Source organism: Bidens hawaiensis, unplaced genomic scaffold, assembly GCF_021521415.1.
Source record: "Bidens hawaiensis isolate Kalapana, Puna unplaced genomic scaffold, B.hawaiensis_p1.1 tig00004003_1, whole genome shotgun sequence".
In the NCBI taxonomy this organism is placed as follows: domain Eukaryota; kingdom Viridiplantae; phylum Streptophyta; class Magnoliopsida; order Asterales; family Asteraceae; genus Bidens; species Bidens hawaiensis.
The window spans coordinates 2,193,019-2,204,293 of NW_027491234.1; the positions used below are offsets into that span (position 1 = coordinate 2,193,019).

At 35.6% G+C, this 11,275-nt stretch overlaps 1 non-coding gene across 1 annotated transcript; it reads left to right on the plus strand.

The window, feature by feature from the left end:
• Positions 1–207: 207 nt before the first annotated feature.
• On the plus strand, positions 208–289 carry TRNAS-AGA (transfer RNA serine (anticodon AGA)). The gene has a single exon. It is a non-coding gene; the product is annotated as a tRNA-Ser (tRNA).
• The last annotated feature ends 10,986 nt before the right edge of the window (positions 290–11,275 follow it).

The following is an 11,275-nucleotide window of genomic DNA, read 5'->3' on the forward strand; positions in this document are numbered from 1 at the left end:
GGGACTAAACTGAACAATGGTTAGTGTGTGCAGAGTATACAAAGCTACAAACAGGCAAATACCATCTTTGGTCAACTACATCTATATAATAAATAATTTTCTCAACTACACCTATTTACAGAAAATACTCAATAAACGGATTTTTCAAGATTTCTTGATAACAGTTTACCACATTATATAAGAAAAACACAAATAAAAATCAAAGGCGTGGTCGTGCCGGAGTGGTTATCGGGCATGACTAGAAATCATGTGGGCTCTGCCCGCGCAGGTTCGAATCCTGACGATCACGTAAAACGTTTGTTTCACTTTTTAATCATTTTCTTTTTATTATTTTTTCTAGTTTTTTTTTCCTTTTTCCTTTCTCTTTTTCTTTTTTCTTTTTGTTTTTTGTTTTTTTATCCGTTAAATGCACAAGCTGGTGCGATTAAGTAATAAGTATGGTAATTGGTAAACACTATTAAAGCATAACATGGTTGGGCTTAATGCTTGAAATAGCCATCATGTAATTTTTTTTGTCAGTTCACCCGTTAATTTTTTATCTTCTTCAAACTTAAGTAATTAACTTCTATAGGTTCATGTGTTTTCACTGGCGGAGCCATCAATTCTTTTTTATAGGTTTGGTATTTTTGGGTGCTTAGTTTTATTATTATCCGGCGTCAAAGTTTTTAGGTAAGGACTGGGGGTCGGGTCACTTAAAGAACCAAACCTGGTCATTTTTCTTTTAGAAAATGGCCAACCCCTAAATGCACAAATTCAAAACAACCAACATGTAATTATAAACATAAACATGTTGGATTTTATGGACCGATTCGGTAAAGTCAGCGCGGTTGACCGAGTTTTGACCTGTTAGAGTTACACCGTAGATAACGAGCGTGAAACCCGCTTAAGTTAGTTAATCGGGTATGACATAAATTAACGAAATATTATAGAACGGGCTTTTGGAAATAAGAGATGGGTTTGGTGGCTCGTATTAGCAAGAACTCCGCACCACCACCACCGTCGGCCCCTAGCCATCGCCTGCTGCTGTTCGTGGAGCCCCCACCAGCCGCCGGCCTCCAAGCCGCTGTCGCTACTGTCCTGAGCACCTCGCCACCGCTGTTGTTGCTTCTCCGTTGTTGCCGCAGCTGCTGTCCGCGCGCTGCCACCACCACCACTGTTCACTGCCGCTTCCTTTGCCTAGTGCACCGCCACCGTCGGGTCTCGTTTGTCGCCTAGAGTTGCTCGTTAACTCTCGGTGTCTTGACCGTTTATTTATTAACCGAGGTAATATATATATATATATATATATATATATATATATATTGTCGGTTTACATTTATATATATTTAATTAGTTTTGTTTTGGTGTTGATTACTCATTTATATTTCGCTGCGCATCTATTAATTAATTGGATTAATTATTATTTGTCACATTTATTCAATCGATTTTAGTAAATAAAATTTTGACTGATCACCACTGAAACTCGACAAAACATATAATCCCAATCCAAATTAAACGTATTACAATTGCACATAAATGATAAACATATACAATCAAACAAAAATTATCCTTGATACCAAGTCATTGCATAGCTTTGACCTTGGGTTTTGTGAGTATTGTTGTTTTGGGTTAAAGTTATTATAAGAGTTTTAACCTTTGAGGTTCTTTTTAACCGATGATATGGTGTCATCTTTTTGAGTTTTTGCTAATGGCTTTCATCTCCTTTGATTACTTGAGTGCAATTGTTGAGTGAAAATGTTTAAAGAAAATGTTTTTGGGCTTTTTGTGTAAGCAAGAACGATATTTGGTTGACAAGCTGTTTGATTTATGGGTGTGGTTAATTAAAGTGTGATTAAACCCAGTTGTATCTTTACTGCAAGAGCTGTGGTCCATCACACTCAAATAAGAACAAACAAATAACTTGTATACAACCTCAAATCTTCACTACTAGAGACAGCAGCGATTACATTGAGAATTCAATCCAATAACATAGAAATGGGATGAGAATTCAAAAGTTACATAATAGGGTTGGGAAGAAGATGAACACACATACTCGTCATATTCTTTATCCCATACGCCGCCTTTTCCTTCGTTGTATTTGTTCACCTAATCACTTGATTTGTTGGGCCACTTGTGGATTGGGTTGAGCCGGCTCGTAACATTACTTCCCCCTCCCCCTCTTAATTACTCCTTGTCCTCAAGGCAAAATTTAGGATGTTACGTGGTTTATTGAAACTTGTCTGTGTGGATTGATGTACAAGATACGGAAGCCTTACAAGCTCTTCCTTGGGCAATTGAGGAGATATCGATGAGGGCTCCCTCCCTCTTCCAGCAAACCCTGAGGATGCGACGCTACCCACTTAACCATGGTGGGTTTTCAGAATACTTCGGACTTACAGAAGCACAAGCCCAACTTCACTGTCACACCCCGCCGAGCCACAAACGCGGGCGTGTGGCGTTTATGGACGATCATGGCTATTGATTAGAGCACTAGTACTAAGTGAGACGCTTCATCTTGATTAGTTACCCTGAAAAACATACTTTAAAACGTCAACATAGTGTTGATGAGCTTACATGTTTAATTGACATAATGAAAAATGCTAATTTGTTGAAAACCTTCATGGTGTTTAGTGTTTACATATTTTGTTTTTGACAGCTTTCCTCGAAAACACTGGTAATAGATGCATGCTCATAATGTTTGATAGTTTTCCTCGAAAACACTGGTAATAGATGCATGCTCATAATGTTTGATAGTTTTCCTCAAAAACACTTGTAATAGATGTTTGTTCATTGGGTAATATATTCATATGTGATAATAATAAATCATTGTGTATGTGTTGTGCTAAATATGGTCTTTTAAAATTTAAACATAACCAAGACACCCTAGTTAAACCTAGACTCTCCTAATGTTAGACCACTAGACAGGAAAGTGTACATATCGATTGTAATGAAGCCTAATGAACTCCATATATCGAGCTCACGAGACGCTAGCGACACCTAAACTAGACTCTGACTAAAAACTAATTAAACTAGCTTAATTGATGTTTGGGTTTTTTTAATTATTAAAGATTAACTTAACAATTAACTAAGAAGATAAAGAACAACTAGAAAAACCACCAAAGAAGCCTAAGGAAATCAAAACGGAGAAAATAACCACCTATGCTTTGAATCCTCTTGATTAGAACGACTAACTTGGATGACTCTACTTATGACAATTGTTCACTAAATGGAATTATCCCCCCGTTAAGGATGCAACTTAGTCCGATAAAACCTAAGGCCCTGGGTCCCACTGCTTAGTTACCCTAGATCCTACCACAATAAAGAATCAACACTCGCATGAAGTGCTAGAACAGACTTGATCACGCTAAGGCTTGTAGTCTCACGATAGAAGAAGGCTAATGCTATAGGCACACACTAACAATCTAAAACTATGAAGCAAATTCTGATTAAAACCTACTTATAAGTCAGAAGCCCTATACTGAAAAGTGACAATTTAACAACCTAAATATAACTAAAATTAATCATGGAACACAATTTCTCTCTAGACCAAAGATAGCCACACGAACTAATAATATAATCAACATAAAACGGCATATGTATGCATCATAAGAGTATAAAATCAAAATTTTACTAAAATCATGTGAACATAAGCAATAGTCAAACCAAAACATCAAACAAGAACAAGATTCATCTAAACCAAGATTATTCAAATAAACTAGCTTATCATAGTCAAGAGCATAACAAACTCTGTCTTAAACATACTATGAAATCGAATGAAAACAAAAGATGAATGGCAAACCAAGTCAAATAACGCAAATACACGTTAATCAGATGATAGTTCTTTACCCCAGGCTCTAAAATATCTTCGTTTAGCTCTGCTCCAAAATCAACTCCTCTCCAATTGAATTAACTCCTTTTGTATGGTTCTCGCGTGGACTCTTATGATTGTTTGCAAGCCTTGGAAATTTCTCTAGTATATGTGTGGACCAGCTTTATATTTCAAATGAACATTAACATCAAATTATTAAAATAATGATAAAATTATAAATTTTATCCTTTAAACATGATCAATTTATGAACCGAGTCCTTTAAAAAGTTTACTTTCATTCTTTGTCATTTAAATGACAAAGTGGCTTGTTTTTTGTCTTTAACTTAACGTCCGTCTAAAAAGTTAGTTAAGTCCAGGAATGTGAGGGTAATATGGTAATTTCAACCCTTTAATATTAAAAATATAATAATATTAATATACACATTAGAAAAATATAATAATATTAAATATAATAACATCGACAGGCTTTGAACCATCATCTTCCCTATATCCGGCAACCAGTAGCATCAACCACCACAGTCTCCGCTTATGAAGATATTATTGACAACACCACCATCTCCTGTTATCTTCTGTCTCCACCTATACCACTTGCTCTAACACTACCGATCCATCTCCGATGACAAGCTCCCTATGGAGCTCTTCCACCAAGGGTTCTGAAGATAAAAGAACACCTCACCTACTAAACTCAAAACCTAATTCTCCAGTGGCGTCTGATGTTCCGATTCATCCTCCACACCACCTATCACCCGAAGAAGAAGAACCAGAATTTGCTGTCTGAAAACATAATTCTATCATCAATCAAAAATCAATCTCTACACCAAAAACCTCGTCACAGATTTGCCACCAACCACCTAAAACATATCATCTTTCTTCACAGATCCCAAATTTCTGCAAAGAAATTCCACCTTGGAATCGTTTTCCGCTTTTTAGCGGACCAACATCACCGTGCATCACCACCACCACCGGAGAATAAGGATTTGTTTGTTTATGATTTTGACTTGTTTAGGTTTTTGTAAGAAGTAAATGAGGGTGATAGTGGTTTTCGACGAAGAGGGTTGCAAGCGGAAGAGGGCAAGAAGTTGGCGATGGTTGTTGTCGGGTGTGGGTAGTGGTGGATGGTGGTAGTCTGATGTTTGAAGATGAAAGGAGATGGTGGTTGGGTATTTAATTTATTTTGTGATATATATCTAAATAAAAAAAATAGTTATGTATTACATGAAATTACAAAATTGCGCATCACATGCATTGCACATGGTACCATTTAACTGGTTTTGTAGATGGACGTCGGGTTAAAGGACAAAAAACGAGACACTTTGTTATTTAAAGGACAAAGAATGAAAGTAAACTTTAAAAAGAATCCAGTCCCTAAATTAACCATGTTTAAAGGACAAATTTTGTAATTCTGTCTAAAATAAATTTAAAACAACTTTAAATCAATTCCACGTAGTGGAGAAAGTTAATCACTTGTTTCTATTATAAAAACAATTTATGGTTTAACTAGTCAGTTGTAACAACTAATATATACAATTAATTCTATAATTTTTGAGAAACAAAAAAGATAAAACTTGTTTAAAGTTTCTTTCTATCGTTCTCAAATTTGATATAAACACTTCATTTTAGTTCGTTGTCTCTTAAATCTTTAAAACTAAAATATGAACCATTTAAGTGTAATGTTAAAACAAAGCCAACTCAAAAGTGTAAGGAATAGTTATAATATTTATATTAATTTAGCCCTTATCAGTATGTTACAACAACCAAAACAAGTTAGCGGGATCCTTGTGGTCTAGCTCAAACTACAAGTTGCAATATACGAGTCTATAACCAAGCCTGATCGGTTCCATTTGCCCCATGGTGTGGCGGTTTACATGATTAATACTTGGACAATACACAATCACTTGACTAGGTAAGCCAATGGTTAGCATGACCGCTATGAGCTCTATTGGGTAGTTATCAAACCCAATAGTACGGGGGTGTTTGGGTTTGCTTATTTTCACCAACTTATAACTTATTAACTTTTTAAAAAGTAACTAGGTGTTTGGGATTGCTTATATTGTGAGAGGAAAAGTTTCATAAGTTACAATGTTATAACTTATTAACTTAATGAAAAGTTATAAAGAGGTAAAATCAAGAATCCCAAACACCCCCTATATTTTTTTATTTCCACAACTAATGCATTGTTAATGGCTAAAAGTAGTGTTAGGGACTTAAGACGCTCTATTGTATATGTCTCATATATCCACAAAATCCGGTTATGTCGTTTGTTTACGTGTTATAATGATAATACTAAAATAATATTTGTTGTATGTTTTCTCCCATGGTTCGTAAGACAGTACAAAGAGTAAAAAGGGGTCGTTAATTCACCTTAGTCTTGGAGTATGATAACTCAATATGCGAAGTAGTGCTTGTCTTTAATTACACAATGGACATTTAATAATCGAACACCATAGTCGATTATTACAAGTTGTTTATATGATGCTTTGGAACTTTTATAAATGTGTGCTATTGTTTAGCAATGTGATATAATTTAAAATATACATATTATTATATATATAAATATTTCCTACAATTTTAAATACTTATGAGTTAAGTTTTTATCGAATATTATTTTTAATTGGTTCATATATGAGTTTTGAAGATTTTAAAAGATACGAGCTAAAACGATAAAAGTAAGCTAAATAGGATATTAGGAAATATTAATAATTAAGTGTTCAACCTTCAAAAACATAAAATGTATTCTTATAACTGAACGTAAATTACTTCAATTTTAGATAAATGCAAAACATAAAAGAGAAAAAAATATAATAAATGAATTATAATTTAGTTATGTACATGACGCAACATTGTAAGCTCATTTTACACACTCTTGCCTAAAATTTTTGGATGTTGCTCGAGTTACTTACTTTTACATTTAGTATTGTTTTAAAGATCAGGCTTTAGTAATATGTGAACATCATAGAAAATCATATTGCACCAACTCTCTTTTAATGAGGTGGGCTTATTTTACTAAACCGCCAAGTATTATAAATCAAATTGTGTCGAGTGTAAATTTTGGTAATGTTGGTAGTTATATCCCTATGCATTGCTGTAAAGTAGGTTTGTCGATATGTGTAATTAGTAGTAGATAATATATTTTATTCCTACTAATGGTTTAGCTAATGGCAAGATGATAAGAGTATAAGCTGTATGGGATCCAAAGTTGAACAATAACCACAAAGGGAAGATCTTTCAAGCATTTGAGTTCAAGTGCTGGGACGCTTGAGTAAGATATTTGTGTTACACCGATTTATTGACCCGAAACAAAGGTAAGAGTTAGTGTACGAATTTGTATAGGTATTTTATCAAAACGGGTTTAAACCGTGCAGGTCTAGTCTATGTGTAATATGTATTAACTTATGGTGTTGTAATACCCTAGATAGGACCCTTGGAAGAAGTGAATCGATGTGGGAGGCATTGTTCATAGGATATTAGTGCTCAAAGATCAAGATTCCGAGAACAAATTGGAATGCACATCTTGTAGTGGTAGTTGGATGTAACTTATTTTAGTAGTTTAGTAAAAAAAAAATGAAAGCTTAATCAATAGTCAATGTGGATACTTGAAAGTACTTTTTACAATACGATTGGTTATTTAAAATCCTTGAAAATAGGTATTATTACAAGGAAAGGTTGGCATTTTCCGCTGCGATGTTTTGAAACTAGTTAAAAGAAAAGGTTAGTGTCTTACATTAGATGTACTCAAGTGTTGATGCATTTTTTATTTGTTTAACACCTTGTTTTACGTGACAAACTGACAATTGGCATCTACAGCCTTGAGGTTTTTCTGTGAACAAAGTATAATTATAACTAATTTTAAAACTTGATTACTATTTTTTTTTTAACTAAAAAATCTAAAAACAATAATTGTCGTATTAATTGTTTATTGGATTACATCGAAACAGAAGGCAAGCGGGCAACAAGCTGCGCCGCTATCCCTTTTTGTATAGCAAAACCCAATCTTTTAAAAACTATATAACCCAAACTCAGTAAATTTCATGACAAATTGAACTTACTGATTTAGAAGGGCCAACGTCCACCTTCTAGAATAAAGTAGAAAAATGCCGGGATTGAATTTTAAAATAGGCATCTTGAACTAACTGCTTGTCGTTGTTATTAAGGCAATTCCTACAGCGGCGACGATTTGAGTAGGGTTGTGAGGACTAAAAGCACACGCACGATCTGTCAAAGTTGGTCAAAGTATATTAAACTAAGAAAATCCCATTATCAATTCATAATACTGGGTAGCAGGGAATAGAGTCATATAATAACCTAGAATGTTATTGAATCTATTGGTTATTGTCTTTAATTTTGAATGCTTACCCTTTGTTAGCCATAAATATTCTAGACCCAAAATATTACAAAAACAATAAATAAAAAAAGTCATGAGCTCGCTCAAGCTCTTTACAGGTCGAGCTCGAGCTTAGATCTATAGCCAAGCTTGAGCTTTAATAATAATAATAATAATAATAATACATATGATTGAAGTATGAGGGTATCACTAATTGTCACTATTGGGTCCCTAAAAGCAGAAGCATGCACAAATTAGTAGTTGATCTGTAACGACTAGATCTGTGGGTGAAAAAAGGATTAATAGTTAAATCAACAACGACTAGATCGGTAACGTCAACAACATGGGAGGTAGGAGCAACAAATGTGGAGGAGCAAAAAGCACCGCTCGATGGGGTTGTCAAAGGAGATGAAGACATAGCCATTGGATAGTGGATAGTAAGAAGAGCTTCCACCAAGTTGTGTGTTGGTAGAAGCAGGACGGGTAGTTGAAACTGCTTCTTTAGTTTGATGTGGGAAAGAAGTGTCACCTTCAGCCAAGGGGTCCTCACGAGCCTTCACATCGTTGGTAGGGATGCCAAAATAACCCAAACCCAACGCGTATACCTGAAACCCGAAGCATTCGAGACGGGTATAGCCGAAGCCCGACAGGTAGTAGGCCGGGTATTTGAAAATTTTTCGCGTGTACGGGCCGGGTATGGGATTTGGTGATACCCGGCCCGATTACCCGAAAAGACATACTTGTTTACCCGAACTATATACCCGAAATAAAAACCCGAAATTTTTATTATTAATTTCATTTTTTCTTAACCTTTTATATTTAAGATATGTATTAAAAACTATTGTATGTTTTACATGTTATCAAATTTATACATAAACTTATACAAAAGTTATAGTACTATTATTTATTTATGATAACGTTTATATATATGTAATATGTCATATTTTAGTTTGTAACAGTTCATATATAAATAAAAATATATATGAAAACCATAATGGTAAAAAAAATCTACTTAAAAATCCTAACAATTTATTTAAACAATCTAATGGGTATATCCGATACCTGACTGATAATTATCTGACGGAATTACATAAATTGTCCTTTATCTTTACCCCAAATTTCACTCATGGTCCTTTAACTTCAAAATTGATCTGTTTTATCCTTTACGTTTATAAATCCAACAGCGTTTGTCCTTTGGCCCTAACCTAGTTACCTTTTCTCGTTAAGTCAGGTCATGTGCCTTACACATGAGGGCAAATTTGTCATTTTACCTATTAAATTAAATATAAAATATTTTAATAATAAACAAAAACAATAAAAAAAACTTAATATATATTTATATTCTCTCTCCCCCTTCTTCTTCTTCCTCTATAGCCACCACCAAGCTTTCCGGCGACCACCACCAAGCTCTTCGACAGCCACCATCGCCACCGTCTTCTCCGACAAAGAAAGCTCACATCCCTCTATAAAATAAATATAAACCTCACACACTAACTGTAACTCACCCTGCAACAACAACAATAATATTATTATAAACATCAACCAAACCATGGTCACCCGCAACCCCACTCAAGTTCCTGAACTATGGCCGGACCGCCTGGATCGGCGGTCTACTGGGCAAAATATGCGAATCCTAGAACATCAATTACACCTACGGCTCTGGCCGCCTCGAATCTCGCGAAACCTAATCGCTGACATCGCCGCGAGAATGCAACCCACGTGTTCAACGCCGTCGGAGTCACAGGCCGGCCAAACGTCTGCAGGGAAAAAGGGTTGATTTTGATTAATTATGCGATTGGGTGTATATTTGAGTATGATTCGTAGCATCAGCTCGGGTCAGGTGTCGTTTTTTAAGGAAGAGAATACTCTGAATTTTACTGGGGGAGTGGAGGTGGAGATGGTTTTCTTTGTTGGAGAAGACGGTGACGGCGGTGGCTGCCGGACAGCTTGGTGGTGGCCGCCGGAAAGCTTGGTGGTTGTTATGGAGGAAGAAAAAGGGGAAGAGAGAATATAAATATATATTAAGTTTTTTTATTGGTTTTGTTTATTTATTAAGATATTTTTTATTTTAACAGGTAAAATGACCAATTTGTCCTTATGTGCAAGGCATATGACCTGATTTAACGAGAAAAATTAACTGGGTAAGGGCTAAAGGACAAACGATGTTGGATTTATAAACGTAAAGGCAATGTTTTCATAACCGGATCGGACACTGAACCGGTCGGGTTACCGGTTCACCGGTTCAACCGGTCAGACCGGCCGAACTAATAAACTATGAAAAAAATGTTAAATAAAAAAATATATGAAGATTCCATAATAAACCGGTTGAACCGGTCTGGTACACTGGTCCGACCTATTGAACCGGTCCGGTTTTACGATCGGACTGGTGAACCGGTTTGGACTGGCCGGTTTTTAAGAAGCGAGTGAACTATATCGAACCGGACCGGTCGAGTGACCGAATTCCGGTCCGTGATCCTCATACACCACCCCCATATGCCTATACGGCTCGTATAGGCCTATACGGCTATATAGGCTATGCATGACTGACATGGGGACAAAAAAAAACAGCTTTTTTCAACCTATACGACCGTGTAGACCTATACGAGCCGTATAGGTGTTAAATGGCTCGTATTGCTATCAGACACACCGTTAAACCTATATGGTCATATAGGGCTATACGACCGTATAGAAAACTTTTGCAGAAAAAGTCAGCCTGCCTTTGACCACTATTAACCGCTCCCAGAAAACGACAGACGAGCCTATACGAGCTGTATAGTGCTATAATATAATCTTAAATGAATGTTCTCTTGGTACAACTACAAATTATTTAGATGAGTATATTATGTAAATGCTAATAGACAATTTATTCTATTCTAAAATATCATATTTAGGCAAGTATGTTATGTAATTAATATATTAAAATGTAAGATATTAACTTATTAATATTTAAAATTATGTACAAAAAATTGTCTATACGGCCGTATAGCCCTATACTGCACGTATAGGTCTATACGGCTGTATAGGGCTATATGAGGCACTACAAACAATGGCCGACAAGCTCCGACACAAACTGACATGATTCAGGTGCTATACGACCGTAGCCCTGTACGAGCCGTATAGGGAAAAAAAATGGTGTGTGAGGATCC